Source organism: Helianthus annuus, chromosome 15 (assembly GCF_002127325.2).
Source record: "Helianthus annuus cultivar XRQ/B chromosome 15, HanXRQr2.0-SUNRISE, whole genome shotgun sequence".
Lineage (NCBI taxonomy): Eukaryota > Viridiplantae > Streptophyta > Magnoliopsida > Asterales > Asteraceae > Helianthus > Helianthus annuus.
Window position 1 is genome coordinate 34738174 of NC_035447.2, and position 23614 is coordinate 34761787.

Consider the following 23614-nt stretch of genomic DNA (forward strand, 5'->3'; position numbering starts at 1 on the left):
AAATTAACTTATTTAACTTAATTAATTATATTTAACTTCTATGTTGATATTACAGAATCTGTTGAAAAAGATGAAAGCGAATGTCAAAAAATACCTTAAAATGGTTCGAGATGTTCAAGAGATGAACAACTTAGTGTCAGAGGCAAAAACTAAGTGTTTTTGGGATGTTGAGGTTATGAATGCTTGTAAGGAGTGGGATCAGACGCTTAAGAATAATCCCATTTGTATGCCACCTGAACCAGTTCAAGAGGATGAACCTGCAGCCTCTCCTGTTCATCAAGAACCTGAAAACCCAACTTCTGAGGTTCATCATGAAGTTGATACAAACAAAGAAGGTAGAGAGGATGAAGAAGCACAAAAAGTAATATCCAGTGTTTTGGTACAATTGGCATCAGAAGGTAACACATGCGAACTCATATATTAACACATGCGATATAATGTAAAAATTCACTAAAAATTATGCATTTGTGAAACCTATAAAAAACACATGCGATACTATGAAAAACATTTCAGATTTGGTTTCGCACACAATGTCATGTATACTCCTGCGATTTTGATTATGCTGTATTAAATAAAATAATTTGGATCTATAGGTACACTGCAACCAGATGATGGAGGAGTCACAGACACCCTCATTGCAAATATTCAAACAGTGGAACCGGGTGTATATGCTTACCAAACAACTGCCAATGGTAATAAAAACCCTTTACTTTTTGAGAAAAATTAAACATCATAAATTATTGTATATCTTAAATTACTCTGGCATGCAGAAACTGGTGAAAATGAAACTGTTGACGAAGAGACAGTGAACTTGGCAGAATCTACACAAAAGGTCCAGGAAGAAGTGCCGGAAAAAGACCCCCCACAACTCGATACGGACGTTGAAGTTGAAAAGGAAATGGAACCTGAATGCCCTCAGGTAACTGCTGAAGAACTGCATTCAGTTGAGTTGGTTTTGAGCGTAGGGCCAACATTGGAAGAAGATACAGGGAAAAAACAAACTAGGGGGAGAAAAAACACAAAGCCAAAGCAAGTTCCAAAACAAGTCATACCAAAAGGTTTAAAAGAACTGCTTTACAAGACAATAGAACAAGCAAGAATAAGAGGTGAAAAAAGATGTGCAGAACTTGGAGACAAATTTTGCTCACCTTACTGCAATAGAGTGGTGAACATGCATGAAGCACTCTTGACCCAAGAATTGAGTGTGATCCGCTTCACATTTGCTACCTTTGCAGACTTGCAGTAAGTATCAAAAAATATATCAAACAAACAAGAATATAATAAAAATATACACAAAACAACAACTAATTATTTGTTTTTATGACCGGCAGAGAAGAGTTTTACCGATCAAAAACTGAGGTTGCAACATTTAAAGCTGTGTTTGAAAGCTTCTTCAGGGAACAATACGTAGCATCGAACGGGATAGATGCATTTGTAGATATTCTAAACCTTGAAGAGAAGAAAAGGGATAGAAAATCATCACCACACAGATTCTTCTTGTTTTCCACAATGATGGTATGTTTTCATGTACATTTTGTCATTTGAAATTCTAAAAGGTAAATGCATACTAAATGATTTCGCAAACTATTTATATCTAAATCGCATGTATTATGGCAGAATTTTTGCTATTGAGACATTTTCATACTGTTGTAATTTCGCATGTGTTGTATATACTATTCGCATGTGAAAAAAATCAAAAGTTTGCCTTTCTCCTTCTGTTGTAATTTCGCATTTGGTACATACACTATTCGCATTTGGTACATTGTTTTCATGGATTTGACTCTTGTTACATAACATACAGCCGGATATCTTTTACGACGAGGAGAAATACACAGATGACCAACGACTCAAAATATTTGCCTCAAATTTTGAAGACATGTTAAATAGATATGAGCTAAAAAAACTTGAATCGGTTGACCTGGTGTTTATTCCGGTACTTCAAGGTGACCACTTCTATGTGTTGTGCTTCAACTTAAAAACCGGCGTAATTGAGCTGATTGACAATTCAGCTGCAAAACAAGAGTTTAAGGAAAGATACAAGGGGCTCCCAGACACACTGGTAATACAAAACCCTATACTTATACATGTTATATTTTATGTAAAAGCTACTAACACAATGTTACAATGTTACAGAGAAGGGTATTGGTTTTATACCTACAAAATGCTTTAAAACCAACACCGGCTATAGAAGAGCTTGCAACCTCAGTGATAGAAAGAAAAGAAATGGATTGGAGGACGAAGAATAACGATGTAGACTGTGGAGTGTTTACGATGCGTCACATGGAAACGTACAAAGGTGACCAAAAACCATGGGCGACAGGATTTGTGAATGAAGATGAAGTAAACAACAGACAGAAAGCACAACTTCATCTCCTAAGGACAAGATATCTCAGCAAAATCATTCTGTCAGAACACAACATGCATCGTCTTAAAATAATTAAAATGGCCAATGCTTTCGACAAAATTCCAGACAAAGAGAGATATATGAAAGATCTGGATAAGGAAATCCCAGAAAGGATGAAAATATATTTTGACAGGGGAAACTAAACTACATTTGATGATGTATTTATGTTACATATTTCAACTGTTACACCTGTTTCAAACTGCTTTAGTTCTCTTCTTAATATCGCATATATTGGTGTTTCTTAATTGCCAATTTTGTTTTTATTTCGCATGTGTTTTGTATGAAAGTCGCATGTTTCACATTGAATTCTTAAAATTTGCGAAATACAAAGTCCATTACATAACAAAACATACAAATTTATTGGAACAAAACATACATCAAAAAAAAAAAAAACAAAAGTTCATTCAAAAGATGAAAGAAACTCTATTATCATCTTCATAGAGCATCTTAATACAGTTATTGCACCAGCCAACTCTTTCAACTGTTTCTCATCCCTCTCACCCAAATCCACCATAAACATAACTGCAATTTCTTTAAGACTACTCACTTGCATCTAGGATAACATGTTCAGAATTTCTTGTCTTCTCTTCATGTTTTCCGTTACACGAGAAATGTTGGCCTCCAACATCTCTTGACAAGATTGATCCTCTTGAATCTGTTGCTGAATCCTTTTCCTCAAAACCTGCTTGATACTTGGTTCAGAAGAAGAAGAAGAAGAGGATGTTGGTAGATCTGCCATTTTTTAATTGCATGTCTACAATAGTGATGAAACACATAGAATATATAATAAAAAAAAAATTATTGATATGAATTATTGAAATCAATTATTGAGCTGAATTATTTGATTTCAATAATTGAAAGACACGGTGCAAAAATAAAAATAATTACTCATAAAAGAATGCGAAATCAAAAGCTGCAATTGATAAACATCTTTAAAGTTTGCGAAATCTAGAATTACATTTGCGAAATTATATACCAAACTTCATTGTGTGCGAAATGACTATATTTAAACATGCGAATTTATGCAACCTATCCATTCCTTTACTAGTCGGTTTATTTTAACACATCACATGCGATATATAAAAAAACACATGCGATATAGTAACCCAACAATTAGTTCCAATAAACACTTAACTTCTACCTCTGATTATAAATCTAATAATAAAAAAAAACTTCAAATAAAAAAAACCCCCAAAACTTAACTAAATGACGATTCAAGAAATCTCTGCAAAAATGGCCGTTTTGTGTGGAATCAATCAATCAAACCCCCGCAATCGAAATTGAAAAAGAAGAATACTTATATGGAACGGTTATGAAACGAACACCATAATTGACGGGATTCAATGATTAGCTGTCCTAAAATGATAGAATAGAATGTCTGATATACCCTTATTTGTTAAAATTGAATCAGGACACGTGTATGGCTGTAGTTGTAGCGTACATAATGTACGATAGTGGGATTTGTACCATACTCTTTACCTATATATATAACTAGTATTAAGCACCCCCGCGTTGTGACGAGGCCGAGCACTAATTCCACACTACTGTCAGTTCCCACCGACACTGAAGTTGCGGTGTGTTAATGCGAAGAAATTAAACCGAAACGTAAAACATAGAATAAAATAAGTTGATCTAGGACTCGTGCGTTACGATGAACCTGCGTCTGTTTTTTCCCGTTTGACATGTTCATCGTAATCTATATATAATATATATCATTACCATTATACAAACCATAGTGCATACATTACAACAACCATTGCATCAATATGTTGCAAATTATAATTATACAAGATTTTGGCTAAACTAATTAGAATATTGTAAATAATAATAATAATTTACAAATAAAACAACACAATTTTGAATGGATCAAACCGATTGAATATGGTAAGATAATGAAACCATTATTTGATTAGGGTACAACCACTTAAGCACAATTTACAACCATACATGCATAAAAAACAAATTGAATTTGCTAAGGTAATAAAACCATTATTCGATTAAGGTACAAGCACTTAAGCAGAATTTACAACCAAACAATATAAATATACAATAACACCTTCCAAGACAAACCCTTAATGCCCAACTTACAACTTACTAACGCATTCACTTGTTGCAAATTAATAGTATATAAATAAATATGGACTTTGTATTAGTTGCAATTTTTCGGTTTGAAAATATAATATAAATTATAAAGTAGAAAAAAAAAGTTTTTAACTTGAACATAGTGTTATAATACTTTTTCAAAGAAAAAAAAACAACTTTTTTGTAATGAAAAAACACCTTTTCTTAAATAATGCTCAGGGCAGGCCCGAATGGTGTATGGGATGCGCGACGGCTCAGGGCCCAATTTTTTTGTTTTATTAGTTTTACACTATAAATTTAGAATATATACGTAATGAATCGAAAACAATACGATATTGAAGCACTTGGTTTGGTGGTTTTAAAGTCACTTTAATAATGAGAAGACATGGGTTCTAATCTTAGCGTCCTCAGCTTTGTTTTGTTTTTTGTTATCTATTTATTAAATGCAAATGACATTATTACCCAATTTACTCAAGTTGCATTAAATTATTTGTGATTCAAATGACATTAATTCATTTTCATATATTTACATTTTTTATATCTGTGTTGTTTTTAAAAATTTATATTTAAGGAGTCTGTATTTTCTGTTCGTACAGTACCTAAAGATTTTCGAAAATTTTTGGAGACGTGCATCGATAATACTCTACTTTTCAAAGAAAAAACACTTTTTTAAATAATGATCCGTGCGAAAAAGATGTGTCAAAGACATTATACATTTGTGGGTGTGTCTATCATCCCATTTACAGAGTGTAGACATGGGTATACATGTGGATCTCTCTCTCTCTCTCTATATATATATATATGGGTTAAGTCCTTGATCCATGCATACACAATAAACTGATTTTTATGGAGACTTCCCACCTCCCTAAGCCAACATATTTGAAGGAAGATGATGTGAGTCAAGAATGTAAGACCCTACTGTTGCCCAGAATGATCTTTGATCTCTAGATCGCAAATGATAAACGTAACTTTATTGAATACTGAAATTTGAATACAATGGAATTTACATGAACTTGAACGAGTTCTTCAAATCAAAATCTATAGGACTATTTATACTAATCTAACGGGTACGAGTGTAGAGATATGTCCCTTCATGAATAGTCGTGTTTCTTGAATGTGTGGTTGAGAATTAACGTGAAAGGTTCCGTCTTTTCATTCTTAATCACAGCCACTAATCGAATAGGTGTGTCTCTTGGTGGTGTCCCTTGAAGCCGTCGATCATAGGGGTGTGTCCCAAGGGTGTCGCAACCCTTAGGGGTGTTGGTTGACATCTTTCAGTTTGACATGATCAACCCCTATAGTTTGTAACCGCCATGTAACCGCCATACTTTATACTACTTACCGCTAAACCCTTGTACTTGAAGGATGTGTAGAGATTAAGGATTTCATTCACCCCCTAATCTTGAACATCCTTGAGTTTTTGCAAATCTTGAACTCTGAGCAGTTCTCTCATCATAGCAAACTTGACCCTTGCTAGTGCCTTTGTAAGTATGTATGCCCGTTGTAGTTCTCCACTTACGTGTTCCACATTGATATCTTCGTTCTCCACGCATTCTCTTAGGAAATAATAGCATGTATCAATGTACTTGCTTCTTCCATGAAAGACTGGATTTCTCATGAGTGCAATTGAAGAAACATTATCCACTCTGAGTATTATCTTTTCTTCCTTCCAGCCTGTAATTTCACTTAATAGTCTTTTAAGCCATAGTGCTTGGCATGCTGCTGTAGTGGCTGCCATGAATTCTGATTCACATGATGATAATGCCACTGTCTGTTGCTTCTGTGTACACCAGGTTATAGGTGATTCTCCAAAGTAGAATACCAGACCAGTTGTTCCTTTTCCTTTGTCTGTATTAACTCAAAAACTGCTATCACTATAACTTGTGATCTTACATCCTCATTGCTTCTTGTAGATGATTCCATGCTCTTTAGTTCCTTTGATATAACGTAGTATTTGCTTCACTGCTTTCAAATGTTGCTCCTTTGGTTCTTGCATGAATCTACTAAGCAAACTGACTGGGTAACATAGATCTGGCCTTGTATGCAATAAGTACCTGAGAGAACCTATCAGGCTTCTGTAATGCGTTGCATCTACTAGATTTCCTTCTTCAGTCTTTGTTAATTGTGTTCCTGGATTCATGGGAATGTTTGTGTCGTTGCAGGATAACATATCAGCGTCTTTGAGTATCTTGTTGATATAGCCTGTCTGCTTGATGGCTATCTCACCCCCTGCTTGAATAACTTCTGTTCCTAGATAATATGCTAGCAATCGTAGATCGCTCATTTCAAACTTGTTCTTCATCTGAGATTTGAAAACATCTATCTCCTTCCTTGATGTTCCAGTGACTATCAAATCATCAACATAGACTCCAACTATCAGCGTAGAAGTCTCACTCGTCCTTGTATAGATTGCATTCTCTAAAGTGCACTTCTTGACGTTAAGTGACTTTAGGGTTTGATCTAACTTCGTATTCCAAGCTCTTGGTGCTTGTCTCAATCCATATAGTGCTTTTGATAGTCTATAAACCTTTCCTTCATCTCCTGGCTTTACAAATCCTTCTGGTTGTGATACATAGACCTCCTCCTTGAGATCTTCGTGTAAGAATACAGACTTCACGTCTAAGTGATGTACCTCCCAACCTTGATATGTTGCTAAAGCCAACATTAGTCGAACTGTCTCTATGCATGCTACTGGTGCAAAGACTTCGTCAAAGTCTATTTTGTGTTGCTAAACATAAACTTTTGCAACCAACCTTGCTTCGTGTCTAACCACGTTTCCATTTGCATCTTTCTTAGTCTTGAATACCCACTTTCAACCTATTGCCTTGTGATCTCTTGGCAACTCTGTCAATCTCCAAGTGTTATTCTTGTTTATCGAGTCTAACTCGGCCTTCATTGCTTCAATCCATTTTCTGTCACTAGATGCTTCATTGTAATTCCTTGGTTCTTCTTTAGCAAGTAGTAATTCTTGTGGATCTACTTGAATTTCCTTCGTCTCTTCATACAGTTCTTCGAGACTTCTTAGTTTTACTGGAGTGTTAGTAATACTCTCTATTGTACTTTCAGATGTAGATGGACCTCTACTTGAAAATCTGCTTGAACTTCCTGCTGAGTTCTGATTGTACGAATGTGCTGGCGGGGTTTCATAGGAGTCTTGTTCTTCTGTCTGATCTACTCCTGAATCTTCATGATGTGGCCCGCTACTACCAGGACTACTTGGTTCATTTTCTTCTAACTCTGGTGGGTTGTCATCTTCTGGAATGACAAAGTTTGTCCATTCGGGATTCCCTGAATCCACCATTTCCATATAACTATTCCAGTTCCATGGATGACCTTCCTTGAACTTTACATCTCTACTGACGCATATCTTGTTCTTCGCCGGATCATATAATCTGTATGCCTTTGATCCTTCTTCTATTCCAAGGTAAACCATAGGTTCACTTCTATCATCTAACTTCTTTTGTTGAAGTGGTAATACCTTAGCGTATGCTGTGCAGCCAAAAACCTTTAAGTGTTCCAGATTTGGCTTTCTTCCTTTCAATGCCTCATACGGGGTCTTGTTTACCAAAGCCTTCGTTGGAATCCAGTGTAATAAATATAACGTATGTCTTATTGCTTCTCCCCAGATATTTTGTGGCATGTTCATTGCCTTTAACATACTTCGAGTAGTTGACAACATTGTCCTGTTTCTTCTTTCCACTACTCCGTTTTGCTGTGGGGAATATGGCACTGTCTCGCTATGCCATTGTCCTTGCAATACTTGTTGAATTCAACCGACGTGAATTCTCCTCCTCTGTCCATCCTTAGTATTTTCAACTTGGTTCGAGTTTCTATCTCCACCTTTTCTTTGAACTGCTTGAAAGTTTCAAATGTTTGATCCTTGGAAGTTAGTAGATATGCTCACATGTAACGAGTACAGTCGTCTACAAGTAGAAATATATACTTCTTCCCAGCATGTGTTGGTGGGGATATAGGACCACACAAATCTCCATAGACTAAATCCAGAGGTCTTAAAGATCTGAATTTTGCCTGATTCAGAAATGGTGTCCTAGTATGTTTTCCTAATAAGCATGCGTCACATACTTGATTGGCATGACTTATTTGAGGAACTCCATGTACCAAGTTCTTTCGAGTCATTTCTTTAATAGCATCGAAGTGTAAATGGCCTAACCTTGCGTGCCATAACCATGCTAAATCTTCTGTGTTTGAGAGCAGGCAGATTGGCCTTCCAATCTTCAACTTTACTTTATACAACCTGTTCCTCATTCTCCTGACTCGCGTTAGTAACTTTCTATTTCTGTCACGGACTGTTAGTAAGTCTCCATCCATTACTACTTTGCAACCAATTTCTGTGAGTTGTCCGAGGCTCAATATGTTGCTTTTCAGATTTGGAATGTAGTATACTTGAGAAACAACCTTTTGTTCTTGGTTCAGACATTCCAGCAGTCTTGATCCTTTGCCTTTAATTTCTACGTGCGACCCATCTCTGAACCGAACTTGCCCTGTCACCTTTTCATCTAATTCTCTGAAGTGACTTCGCACTCCTGTCATGTGGTTGCTGGCCCCGTTGTCTAAATACCATAGACTTTCATCTTCTGAGGCGTAACTTGCTGGTTCTATGCGTTCTTCGTTTAGTAGAACCCTTTCTTGAACAATGTTTTCTTCTTGTATTGCCATTAGCAATACGGGTGCTTCGTATTCCTTGACGAGATTTGAATGTTCTTGTACAACATCTTTCTCAGGACAGTCTTTCTTGAAGTGTCCATACTTCTGACACTTGTAGCACTGGATCTTACTTATGTCTGTTTGGTTTCTTTCAAAATTCCTCAAATTCTTAGACCTTCCACCTCTAGGTCTATACGAAGATCCTTCGTTCTTAGTGCTTTGCCTGTCTTTATTGTCTCGCCAGTTTCCACGCGGTTGGTTGAACCTGCCATGTCACAACCCCCGTCCCCCTAGTACAAACCCAGGAACGGGCGGCCGTGAGCCAGTTCTGGTGGTATTATTGTCTAATTTGGCAGTGGAATTTTCATCAGGACCGTAGTTAGGAAATATTTGACCAGAGTAAAATACCACATTTTCATAACATTAAACACATGGGATAAAACCTAAGTTTACATTATACATATTTTCATAGGAATAAATCCTATTTTATTAATAAAACATCTATTTTATTTTAGGTAACTTTATTGCCACTTTTCTAAGCCTTCAGTGCTCTCTAGCTGGCTTTTATTGGCTTCACACTAAGTTACCTGAAACACGTGTTTAAATCATTTTATCAGCAGGAAATACTGGTGAGTGAATCCCAGTTTAATCAAGTTTAATTAAAAAGTCACAGTGTACAGTATTGAGGGCGATCCCACAATTATATTTGTTTCCAAGACATAACAATTAACATCCAGGGTACTGTCGAACCCGACTTGTGGACATATTACTCCTTGACCAGGTGGTAACAAATTTTGTATACAAAACCCCAACATACCCATGATAATTCTATTCTTACAAATACTCAATAACTGCTATTCACATGGAAACATATTTAAGGTTTTGTAAAAACAATTAATAAAAGGTTTACAGAAAGCGGATCAACTCACATTGCTATTATAGGGCTTTCATTTGTGATTCCCTGGTTATAATCTAATTAAATAAACAAGGCACACGCGTTAGTATAATAACCCACTTTAACATTAGTAATACCCTCCCGAGACGGCATTCCAACGACTACGTCGGGCAGAACCACGACAGCCGTTACGGAACCTTAGATCAATCGGGCAGAGTATCTAATACGTATCCAGGGGTTATGATACTTACAATGTGGTAGAGCTTCGCTAATTAGGGGGGGTATTATACCCGTGTATAATGCTTACACTTTAGAATTGAGAGAAAGAAAGCGATTTTGAACGAATTCGAATGAAGATCCGATGGCCTACTTATATAGTGCTTCACCAGGGGTTTCTCGCGGCCCGCGTAAAATAAGGCAAGGCCTTATGCGGCCCGCGTCAACTCTAGTCAACGCGTAGCTGGGCTGGGTCATCGAGTAGGTTTGCCGGGTGTTGGGCCACATGGCCACACCGGGCTGCGCCACCTTTTTAGCCTCACGCGGCCCGCGTAAGGGTTATGGGGTACCTTACGCGGCCCGCCTCAACTTAAATTTCATATTTTTAATTAAATTTAATAATATTTAGGGTATTCGGGGCCCGTTTTCGTGTATGGGGTGTCTTTTGGGACCTATTGGGATAATTTAAAACATATTAGGGTGTCAGAAAAATATTCGTGAGGGTTGTTATATTTTGGTACAACTCCTGGATTATTTAATAAAATATATATAAGTATAGTAACCCAATTCTACTTTATTCCTACGTCACGAGACAGAACCCCAACGAATTTAAGCAGAGCCTTAACATACGTTACGGGCCCTACGTCAATCGGATAGGGCATCAGTGATCAGGGGTTACAATACTTAAAACGGGGCAGGGCTTTATTATTATTATTAATAAAAATAGACAATACGGAAATTTTTTTTGAATCTTGATAGGCAATTTTTTTTTCTTTGAGAGATCTACTCTATTTATAGCTTTCAATCTTGAACAAAAAGCTATACAAGATTCCTTTTGAATCTTGAAAGAACACGTGTATACAGCATGCATGTCTTTCAATTCTAAATTCATGATCACACATCACACATCACACGTACTTTAGCATTAATGTGTTAATTTGATTTTAGTTTATTATTTTATTTAATATATATTAATTTAACTGCTTCACTTATTTGGCGCTTATAACTTATAAAATATGACGTTTTATAAAATAATGAATATGCCATTAGGACGAGCATATTTTTATCTACATTTTGAACCAAGTTTCATTAAAAACGGAGTAGGTTCAAATATAATGTATTTTTATAATTTAATTATTAAATGGTTCCTATGCTTGGCTTGCCCAAAATACCTCATATTTCCATCGGTCAACTTACACATGATGTATCCTTTTAATAACATAAGTTTTATATATATTTTATATAAATAAAAATTTTGGGAATGTTACATTCTCTCCACTTTGTTTTAAATCTCGTCCTCGAGATTCTCTTGTATATTCTTGTCTTTTTTTTGAATTTCACTTTACTTTGACCAGAACTATTCTCTATGAGATTCTTATCCTTGACTGAAATATGTTTTGTATTTTAACACATCTTTTAGTTACAGGTTTCCTAATGCGTTAATAATTGCAAAGGAAATTCTTATACTTTTGATGGCGTTCCAACTTAAGGAGTTCCTGTCGTTCATCTTGTCGCACGAATTTCGAGACGGATGATCAAATGAAATAATGTTTGATATCGAAATTATACCTGTTCGTGATTTATCCCTAATTGTCAATTATTATGGCTTTTGGATTTCCTTACAGATATACATATCTATAAAATCATGTATTTCACATACTTGTATACACACTATTCATAAGATCAAATGTATTTAACAGATTCATAGTTCCAAAAACGGTCAGATGTCAGATGGTACTATTTAGGGAATTCCATTATCATAACATACACCCCATCTCAGCGGGTCTTGCCGGAGAGGTACCCCCATCTCACTCGGACAAGCTGGAGAGTCTACTACACCATACCTAGTCTTGCCGGAGAGGTAATTATCATTATAATTCCCTTAAATTGGATTTTCTCAAATCATGATTTTAAAAGTGTATCATTTATTATGGCTTGCATCAAGAAAGAAGGAAATTAGTATTCTCATGATGGATCATATTCTAGAACCGAGTAGTACTAATAAACAAGAAATAACAGTGGCCAGTTGTTATCGCTTATTTATCATACTTGCATTGTTCTAGTTATTATCTCCACGGCATACTAACATCCATCACACTTTACCTACACAAATAGTTAGCTTATCTCGAAGCTTATACTAAGGCATTCTTCTTAGGTTCAAGTCTAAATAATATCCTGAGTGTTGCCAGTCAATATCCTAATTCTTTTGCTTTAAGCATAGATATTATTATGGTGGTGGTTTTCTTTTGGTTGGAGAATGGAGTTTCAAATATATCATTTTCTCCATTGACTCTATGGTTTGGCTACATGTGAAGAGTATGCTTACAGCTAACTTTATTAGATTCCGTCACAAGGAATATTTTATTGAGACAGATAGCATTTTTAAAACATAATAGGTTTCATGATTTATTCATATAATGGCTTCATGTCTTTATAAGAATTACTAGTGCTATTTTCTCTTATGTTTTTCTTCAGAAGATATTATATTGTGTATACCATCAAGAGATTCTATTATGTATATACATGTGTATATTTATTATTTAGAAACAAACGAAATTTTCAAATCTCTAGTTTAATATTTAAACTTATGTAATACATACACACACACATATATATATATATATATAATATTAAATTATTTTGTAATATCTTTAATTTATAACAATAGAACTATATAATCGATGGTACTAATCATCGAGCTTATTCTCATTACTTTATTTATCCTTTTATAAAATTAGTATAAATTTCTGTCGAATATAATATTTTGGAATTAAAAGTTTAGGGAAAAAATTACTCAAAATATAAATTTTCTGAACTCATAAGAACAATTTCATTTTTAATTAATGGGTTAAACTATACCAGACTCACTATTTATATTACCTTAATAATTTCTCTTATATCTATTCCAATTATCACATTCCTATCTTTTCCTTTTTTGAATCAATCATAATATACATTTAAAATTGAGAGGCATTATTTTGAAGAATATGTGCATATGTGAACCATGACATTGTATTTACGGGTTACCAAGAGATATATAAACTATACATAAATTACTTTCTGTAATTGAAAACTTTAGTTATAACAATATAGCGGATATATATAAGATTAAATATTAATATATAGTATATGCTTAAAAGACATAACATTAATTTACGATTTTACCCTCTGTTCAAAAATGTGATTTTTTTTAAACATTATGTAGTGTACTTCATCCCATACTATCAAAGTATGTGTATTTTATATTCAAAATATATTTAGTGTTTTGATTTATGTTAAGATTAATACTTTACTTCGTATATATTCGAGATCTATATTCAAGTATTTAACTAAAAAGATCTTTTATAGATTCACGTAACCGACTTTATAAAATTTATTTGTGTCACGGGTATATCACTGATATTTTATTACTACAGTTATTTTATGAGAACCTCCATCTTTATTATTATTCTTTTAGTATTAAATTTAACCAATCATAATTCAATCTCATCTCTTTTATTTTCATTATAATCTTCTTAAAGTATGAGAACCTCGAAACTACTTAAGGTAAGTTTAACATCTAATTTATCAACTCAACTCATTTATTAATATTGTATTATTTAACTATTATACATCAGCCAGCTGACTTGAATACTTTTCTTTATAATTTAGGATACACAATCCTATAACTAATATGACTGATTAATCTTGTAGTTAATCTTATAATCTTATATTAACTATTTCCATGCATAAGACCTATTCTGGACATTCCTTAATATTAAAGATTTGTAGAAATGCTTTCAACGTTTGGTTAGGCCTTTCTACGTAGTCCAACCAACCCAAATAAAAAAAAAAAATTATTGATTTTATTTAATCATGACTACCCATCATATTCATTTAACCATTTATTTTATCGCTAAGTATTTTAATAGAAATCTTTACAAGTAATCCCAACATTAGTTATTTTAGAAAATTATGAGAGTATGAAGTCTTATGGTCAACTGGTTACAAACCATAAGGGATAAAATGGATTGGTAAATTGATACACCTGGGTTTCAAAACTTGCTTTGGCTTGATCCACTAAAGCAATCTCTTAAAATCCTTTCGGTTAATTTAATAGCTTCGGTTTTATTTAAATATAAATTATTTTGAAACATTATTATTAAAATCATGAAGGTTTAAATCTTTATACCATATATTTTAATATGTATTTTAAACCAAAGTAATTGATTGGTTTTAAAAGAAAGTCGTGATCATGATAACTTTGTTAACAAGTAACTTAGTTTTATGTATATTATAATATTATTTGAGTAGGTGGTATTAATTATCACAGACAAATTTCTAGTATAAACATTTGGGTACAATCATAAAAATAGATTGATTAAAAACGGCGAACATTGCGACTTATATATGTATAGGATAAGGATCATGTGAGAAGTAGTAGGCTATTTGAGAAACTTGAGAAGCATTCTGGACCGCACATTTTCCCTAAGCAAAAAAATGCAAAAAAAAAAAAATGTAAAAAAAAGCAAATTTTTTTTTTGGAAAAATCGCAGCTTTTTCTTTAAGGATTTAATTTTTTATTATTTTTAAATTTTTTTTTGAGATTTATACACATGTGTATATTGTTAATCTTTTAACTATATATATATATATATGTATATTGTCAATTATACATATATGTATATACATGTTTAAAATTGAAAAATAAGTGTTATTTAGGGTTTAACATTAGTATTTAGGGTTTAGCATTAGGGTTTAGGGTTTAGCTTTAGGGTTTAGCATTAGGGTTTAGTAATAGTATTTAGGGTTTAGCATTAGGGTTTAGCATTAATGGTTTAGCTTTAGGTTTTAGCTTTAAGGTTTAGAATTAGGGTTTAGCTTTAGGGTTTAGCATTAGGGTTTAGCTTTAGGGTTTATGGTTTAGCATTAAGGTTTAGCTTTAGTGTTTATGGTATAAGGTTTAGGATTTATAACACATATTTTTTCAATTTTAAACATGTATACACATATATGTATAATTGACAATATACATATATGTATAGTTAAAAGATTAACAATATACACATGTGTATAAATCCCAAATTTAAAAAAAAATAAAAAATTAATCCTTAAAGAAAAAGCTGCAATTTTTCCAAAAAAAAAAATTAAAAAATAAAAAATAAAAAAAATTGCATTTTTTCACCTTTTTTTGCATTTTTTTGCTTAGGGAAAATGTGTAGTACATATTGTGTTTCAAGTTTCTCAAATAGGGTGGACTTCGATCTCTTAGGATCTCTACCCTATATATACATATATATATATATATAGGGGACCGCTAAAATGAGAACCACCTCAAGTTGTAAGAACCATGAGAACTACACCGTACGGGGCGAGGTGGACCAAAATTTTTTTTCATAAACGTAGATGCGTGTATTATAAACACATTTGTAAAAAAAAAAAAAAAAATTCAAAAAAAAAATGTCGTGTGTGTAGTTTTGAGCACCACAAGTTTGTGTTTACGGGTACCGTAAATCCTACCGGAAAATTTACGGTACCCGTAAACATACACTTGTGGTGCTCAAAAACTTTTTTTTTTTGAATTTTTTTTACAAATATGTTTATAATACACGCATCTACGTTTGTGAAAAAAAAAATTGGTCCACCTCCTCCCGTACGGTCTAGTTCTCACGGTTCTTACAACTCGAGGTGGTTCTCATTAGCGGACCCTTATATATATATATATATATATATATATATAGTGGGAAGTTCATTTGAGAAGAAATATTAACATGAGAATAAAAAGAACAAAATCTACCAATGAGATTCACTTATTTTATAAGGGTAATATAATAATTTAAAACAATCATTTATTATTATTATCTTTTCCTATAATTTTGCTCATCAATTAATCTCCTATGGTCCATGGCTTTATAGCCTAATGGCACCTTGGTGGTGGGATAAGACTTTGAGAACAATAGGTCCTGAGTTCGATTCCCATATTTATTGGGTTTCCTCCTGAATTGGTGTATAGATATTATGCCTAGTGGAGATGGATATGATCGGGTGGTTCCGCTGGTGGCACGATGATACTCCAGTGGTCCGTCAGTGATCCAAATTTGCCGTTCAAAAAAAAAAATTAATCTCCTATGATTTTATAATTAAAAAAAAAGCATCCAGACTTTTTTATCATCTCCTGCGATTTCTCATTTATTTTTCGATCTACCTTTTGATTCGTATAAGGAGATGATAGGTCTACAGGAAATTTACATGTGATTTGATATCATACAAACCCATTAATTTTGCATTCAATCATCCTATTCTGCTGCTGATTTTATAGTCTTCATGATCAAAGTTGTATCAATATGAAATAGGAGTAGCGATTTTAATACACTATGGCCCAGTAATGTATTAAAAGTTACAGAACATTGCTGCTTCATTTGAATATCTATTAAAAGTTCCCTGTTTGGTTTTAAAAAAGTGCATGAAGATCGTTGTTTGAGATTAAAAGTGCATACACATATTATACATTAAACGCCCCGCTTGCGGTATGCGCATATAATGTATATATGTGTGGGCGCTCGGGGGCAAAAGTGAAAGTGCATTAATTTTAACGTTATTTTACTAATTTCATGAAAATAACGTTAAAAGAGGGGTATTAATCATGCATCATGTGGTGGAGCTATTAGCCGAAAGACAAGGGGGTACATACACTAATCGACAGTTGTCTCAATTGCTGAGTGTTATGTGCCTTATGTCCAAGGCTTGATGCAAAACTACTATCGAGCCGGGGGTCTCACTGGAAGCAGTCTCTCTATTCCTATGAGGTAGAGGTAAGACTGTCTACATCTTACCCTTCTCATACCCTACCTTAGCTTTGCTATTGGTGGGATTTACTGAGTATGATGATGATGACACATATTATACATTAACGACTAGTTAAGTTTCGACGATCGATACGGACCTACGCTCGTTACGGACGACGTCGACTAAATAATAAAAATATTACATATTAACGACTAGTTAAGTTTCGACGCCCGATACGGACCCACGCTCGTTACGGACGACGTCGACTAAATAATAAACATATTATATATTAACGACTAATTAAGTTTTGACGCTCGATACGGACCTATGCTCGCTACGGACGACGTCGACTAATTAATAAACATATTATATATTAACGATTAGTTAAGTTTCGACGCTCGATAGGGACCGGCGGTCGTTACGGACAACGTCGACTAAATAATAAAAATATCATATATTAACGACTAATTAAGTTTCGACGCTTGATACGGACCCATGCTCGTTACGGACGACATCGTCTAAATAATAAAAGTATTATATATTAACAACTAGTTAAGTTTGGACGCTCGATACGGACCTACGCTCGTTACGGACGACATCGACTAAATAATAAACATATTATATATTAACGACTAGTTAAGTTTCGACGCTCGATACGTACCGACGCTCGTTACGGACGACGTCGTCTAAATAATAAAAATACTTGATATTAAAGACTAATTAAGTTTCGACGCTCGATACGGTCATCGCTCGATACGGATCCACGCTCGTTACGGAAATAAGTTAAGTTTCGACGCTCGATACAGACCTACGCTCGTTACGGACGATGTCGACTTAACTAGTATCGAGCGTCGACTTAACTGGTATTGCAGAATGAGTGTAGGAAATATGCAAAAGTTTTCTGTTTCTAAGCTCAACACCCCTATTCTTGCAAAAATTCAGTCTTTCTAAGCTCATCACCCCTATTCTAGCAAAACCACCCCTATTCTTGTTCTTTCTAACCTACATTTGATAATGTTTTTGCAGCCCACCTAGAAACACTCTTTCTAAGCTCAACACCCCTAGTCTTGCAAAAAGATCAGTCTCCCGTTGTGTTTGCATGCAGGTTACAAACCTACACGTTTAGTGTGGTTCAGTTTGTTTTTTCACACACTAAAACACCTAGTCTGTAGGATAACTGATGGGGTGTATAGGGTCCTCGACTGGGTGGGTGGAAACGGGGTTGTGTTTATCCCCCCCCCCCCCCCCCCAAAGTAACAGCAACTAGCCAATCGAAAACACATAAATTCTCAGTCATTGATCACTTCCTCATCAGCTAACCACACCCTTTTACACCATATATCACGCATTCGCAGACATTTCGCACTTGCATCAACAACAAAAACCACCCCAACACTACATTTTGGGCAGCACTTCATTAAAAAAAAATCATATATTGTATACTCAAACAAATTTTTGGTATACGCGAACCAATGCACACACAACCACTAGTCCTAATATGAACCCATATTTTAATACCATAAGTTATCATATTCATAAATAACATCCAAATATTCGATGAAATAAATTCCAAGCATTAAACCAACATGGCATCTGCAGTTGCAAAAGTAAAACTACAAAACACATTGCAAGTATTATATTTTATCGAACACGTTTCTCTAACCAGGCATTCTGCCAGGCAAAAAAAAAAAAAAACATCACTATATACTACTTCAAGGTTCCTTGTTCTTCAATAACCTTTGCGATGTCACCGCGTAGAATATTTGCATCTGATGGTGTACACATGTAGCTATTATAGTCTGGTTGTGTAGGTTCCGTAACCAGCGTAGAATATTTGCATCTGATGGTACACGCGTAGAATATTTGCCTTCAAGGTTCCTTGTTCTTCAATAACCTTTACGTTTCTCTAACCAGCGTACACACATGTAGCTATTATAGTCTGGTTGTGTAGGTTCCGTAACGGATGGTGCAGGTTCCTAACCAGTTACGGGTTACAAACCTACATGGAGCTAGTATAACCTGGTTTTCAGGTTATTCAACAGGTGGTGCAGGTTCCTAACCAGGTCCTAGTCTGGTTGTGTAGGTTCAGACTACACTACACACATGTGCTGATGTACTCTAGTCGTGTAGGCTCCGTAGAGGTGGTTCAGGTTATTAAACGTAGTTACAAACCTAGATCACCTGTTTGGAACCTACGCGACCAGCCTACACTAGCACATGTCCTGGTATACCGTCTATCGTAAACGACAACATCTTCCCAAACCCCATTTGACTTACACATTCTTTTTGTTCTGCAGACAACTTCTGAAGAGCTTCATGAAGCGATTTAGGTGATGATCTCGTCCGTATCTTATGTGTGTACGCTACACCAATATTTATTTCCTCCTTTATCTTCTTCTCTACCAACTTTCGCTTTTCAAGTTTTGGTACTACCATCTTGGGAACGGCTACAACAAAATCGTCATCTTCCACCCACCCGTCTGAGGTAGAACCAACATTCTTATCGACACCTACAGCAAACCAAAAAAAAAATTGTGCATCAAGGGTTTTTGATTTCAATGAGATTACCATGGGGAAGGAAATAATGGTAGCCTAAAATTGGGGGAAATCATATATCTCAAATTATATACAGGATATTAGTGTGATTCCCATGAAATCAGACCAAATATTATCTTTTCAAAATCACCTACATATTTTTTTGGGAGCGTAAAATCAGATAACTTGTTAATGCCAGCCGATTTCAACACTTTATAAGTATACTACACTTTTTTAATGACCAAATCCCTCTGTTTCATCAATTTCTTGAAGACAATTACGGTCCTACACATAAACTGATTGCTACGAAAATCTAAACCAATGCCTGGACATAATTTTGATTTTCAATACACGGGTTGTGTAGTCCCCAATCGTGGAAGTCTTGAAGCTATAAACATCCAGTGCTGCATCAATTTTCACATGTGGTGATATTATATATATACATTAAACCCATTAAGTCTAACCACTTTTTGAATCGATATCTACGTCGGATCATGCTGAGATGAAATCTCGGCCGTTTAAACTCCCAAAAATAACCGCTCTAATGGCGGTTCCCGGAGGTTATGGTTGGTTTTTTCAGCTGGTGATTACCTCCACCTTTTGCTACCCACTATCTCCACTGACTCAACCGCCTAAAATATTACCTTTTAACCGTTTTGGGTATTACACTATCTATTCATATGTTCCCTTCAAATTCTAACTGCTTTTAGATTCATATCAGCCCTAGGATTAACTTGAAATAAAATCCTGATCGTTATAATTCAGGAAAATCTTCTAGAAGGAGAAGTTAGGGTGCGGTTTCTTTTTCCTTTGGTTTCCCCCCACGTTCTCAGTTATAACCCTCTCCTCATCCCCTTTTCCTGCAAAGTAATGGCATCAATGAAGACGAAGTGACCATTGCACCCTTTCCGACAAATCTTGGGGCTTGCTTTACAAATCCAACCCTTCGAAGTAGCCCTCCTCCCTCCAATCTAATGGTTTATGACAGATGGTTGAAGGTTTGAAGGTCTGCTTTTACCGTTCCCCTAATTATTTTACAACGATTATGGGATACAATTGTTGTTGGGCTGAATTTTTCAATTTTTCTCATCCTTAGGTTTGCAAGATGGGTCTGCTTTAGTTGATTTGAAGTTGATGACATTACCAGAATTTGGTTTCCTTATGTAGGTTTATATTGAAGTTGATGGCATTACCAGGTTCATATACGAGAATCCTTTCAGAAAAGAGATAGTAAAATCTACATATATGTGAAGAAAATCATCAAGCTCATTCATGAGCAATTATTGTGACGTATTCAGGTCTTTTTATAACTTTTTCTACATCTCAAAATCAATAATTCATACACTTGAAGCTCCTAGGCTTTGATTAGTTATGATGTTTGTGGGCTCAAAATCGTAAATTTGTTGGCATCTTCAATATTGAGGACTATAGAGGCATATAAGAAAAACATTATTTGTTTAACTGAAAAAGGTCTAACCATGTTCTTTTTGGAACAAAAACAGTTCTTTTTGGAACAAAAACAAATAGATTATTAGATCGTCAGGATTAAAAATTAGAGATTTTGAATGGTCAACATAAAACCCAAATTATCTTGACTTTCATTTCATATACTTTGAGCTTAACATGTACTTTTGCCATATGTGTGCAACTAGGATGAAGATGATGTTGGACACAGGCTGCAGAGACCATTTCCATATGTAAAAAGGTATTGCCAAGCTATGCGTCTTTTGGAAGATGGTCATAATTCTTCTTCAACTCCCCAACAGAACATATTAAACACCAATTTCTATCTCAAAGATAGTACCTGATGGTATTCTAATCTTTTTATAAAATGAATGACAAGAATAATGAACAATATACGGATGTATAATTTTACAGGCTTGCTTTATTGATGCCGGCGACGTGTTACAAGAAAACTTAATTACCGGTTCCCTCTTTAATTTTTACCCTTTTACAAAATGTTAAATATAATTGTTTACTTAAAATGGTAACTTTGACCCATTTACGAAAAAATTGACCTGTTTACTATAAAAGCTACAAATGTGGAAACTTTACAAAGTGTCACCTCTTTACAAGGTTGGGTTGCCATTTTCCCAAATCACAACTGTAAAACTAAGTTTTTTTTTTTTTTTTTTTTTTTGAATTTCTGAGTCAAATGATAGTCAATGAAAGATTGTACAGTTTTCCTAATAGTCTATTTTCTTGATGCAGCTTGCACGCAAGCAAGAAGAATCCCATTAAAGCTACTAAAAGAATTCAAAAGGCAGAAACGGAGAAAGTGAAGGTGGATCATCTAAATTAACTCTTTCTAGAGTTGGTGGATGTGCTTGGTAATTTCTTATTAAAGTTTAATTACACTTTGTATCAATGCATACATGTTTTTTTATTATTATTGATAATCATTTGAATGAAGTAAACTAATGTAATGATTTTTATTTAGCAGAAGTCACATAACAAAACAATTGGAAAGTCTCGATATAACTATTAGAGTTGACAAGGACATGCTTGATCAACTCAAGTCTGTTAGGAAGGAGAAGGCAGCTTTGCTATTCAAGTCATATATGGGACAGGTATATTTTATAGACTACATCAATACCATGAAGAGTTGTGTGTCAACGGTTATTTGATTTACGATTTATATTCTTAGCATCACCGAAAATTTATAATGTTGATATTAAACCCTCTTTTGCATTTTCCTAGCAGATGGTTCTTCAATTGTTGTTAAAGATGTCAATTTCACTTGTATTTTTTGTATTCGTATTAAATATATGATTTGTTTTTGAAATTCAATTGACTACCTTTATTAATCTTACTTCTATTGAACAAATTTTGTGTTGTATCAACTAAAATATCTAATACAAGAGTTTATCCTAAATTACAAGAAAACGAAGGAAGTCATTGAGGTTGTCTCGAGTAACATAATACAGAGCCTTACTTTAAAAAGATAACTGTTTTTCTATTATTGAAGGTGGCCCCTGTTTTTTATGTTGAGATATTCGCCTGCAGGTTCATTTACAATGTTCATATTCATTTTGTTTTCTGCACTTTTATCAATATATTTCATAGAGAACAAACTTTGTTTGTGGACGGCCCTTTGTTGGTTTTGGGTGCCTACTCAGTTATGAATAGATTCACACGGTGGCGGATAAATTCTTTGGTCTTCTTATAGCAATTTGATACTGGGTACCGATACCTGTTTTTTCTGTTTATCGGTATGTTTGACTACTACCGTTACCGTACTGTTATCGGTACCCATTTTTCCCGAAAATCGGTTTGGTACCATGCTCATTCCTAAATTCCTCTTCATGCAACAGGCTATTAAAGTGTCTTTTTACATATTATCTTGATTAAAATTTACCAAACCATTGGTTATTTGGATGAATTTGCGACTAAGAGTTGTAATTGTTAGCTAAGAGTATGTTTGGGATTGTTTTTTTATTGCTCATTTTGAATGGTACCTGCTGCTACATGTTTAGCCTCTAAAACATAATTTTGATTTTCAATACACAGGTTGTGTAGTCCCCAATCGTGGAAGTCTTGAAGCTATAAACATCCAGTGCTGCATCAATTTTGACATGTGGTGATATTAGGTTATGGATGACGAAGACAATTGGTGGGGTGGGGGGTGGGGGGGAGAAATCACGGTATTTGGTTGTGTGGGATTAACTGTGAGGATATAAATGTCTATGCTACACAAAATGTCCAAGATACCCTTTTTACTTAATGATTTGAGGAAAGATAGTGTAATATTTACATAAATGCCATGATCCTTCACAACCATTGATAAAAAAAAGTTGAATGGCTAAGATTAATTTCAATTTGTTCTTGAAAGAATAGTCTTCTCAAATGAACCTTCCTATATATATATATATATATATATATATATATATATATATATATATATATATATATATTTGTTACAACTACAACTGGGGTTCAAAATATACTAGTGATTATGCATCCATAACTTATTTTAGTCTATCTAAGTTATAGGAGTATTATGCTCAACATGCTTTTATGTAAGGTTTATTCTATCTCCTGTCTCTACTAAG

The 23614-nt window shown here is 34.4% G+C and overlaps 1 long non-coding RNA gene across 2 annotated transcripts; it reads left to right on the forward strand.

Annotated features, from left to right (window-relative positions):
• The first annotated feature begins 20372 nt into the window (after positions 1–20372).
• LOC110909585 lies at positions 20373–23380 on the forward strand. Of its 2 annotated transcripts, none has more exons than XR_004882311.1 (6): positions 20373–20568; positions 20659–20860; positions 21215–21267; positions 21774–21892; positions 22003–22132; positions 23073–23380. It is a non-coding gene; the product is annotated as an uncharacterized LOC110909585 (long non-coding RNA). The 2 variants fall into 2 exon arrangements; XR_002575469.2 differs by having other exon boundaries at positions 22006–22132.
• Positions 23381–23614: the final 234 nt, after the last annotated feature.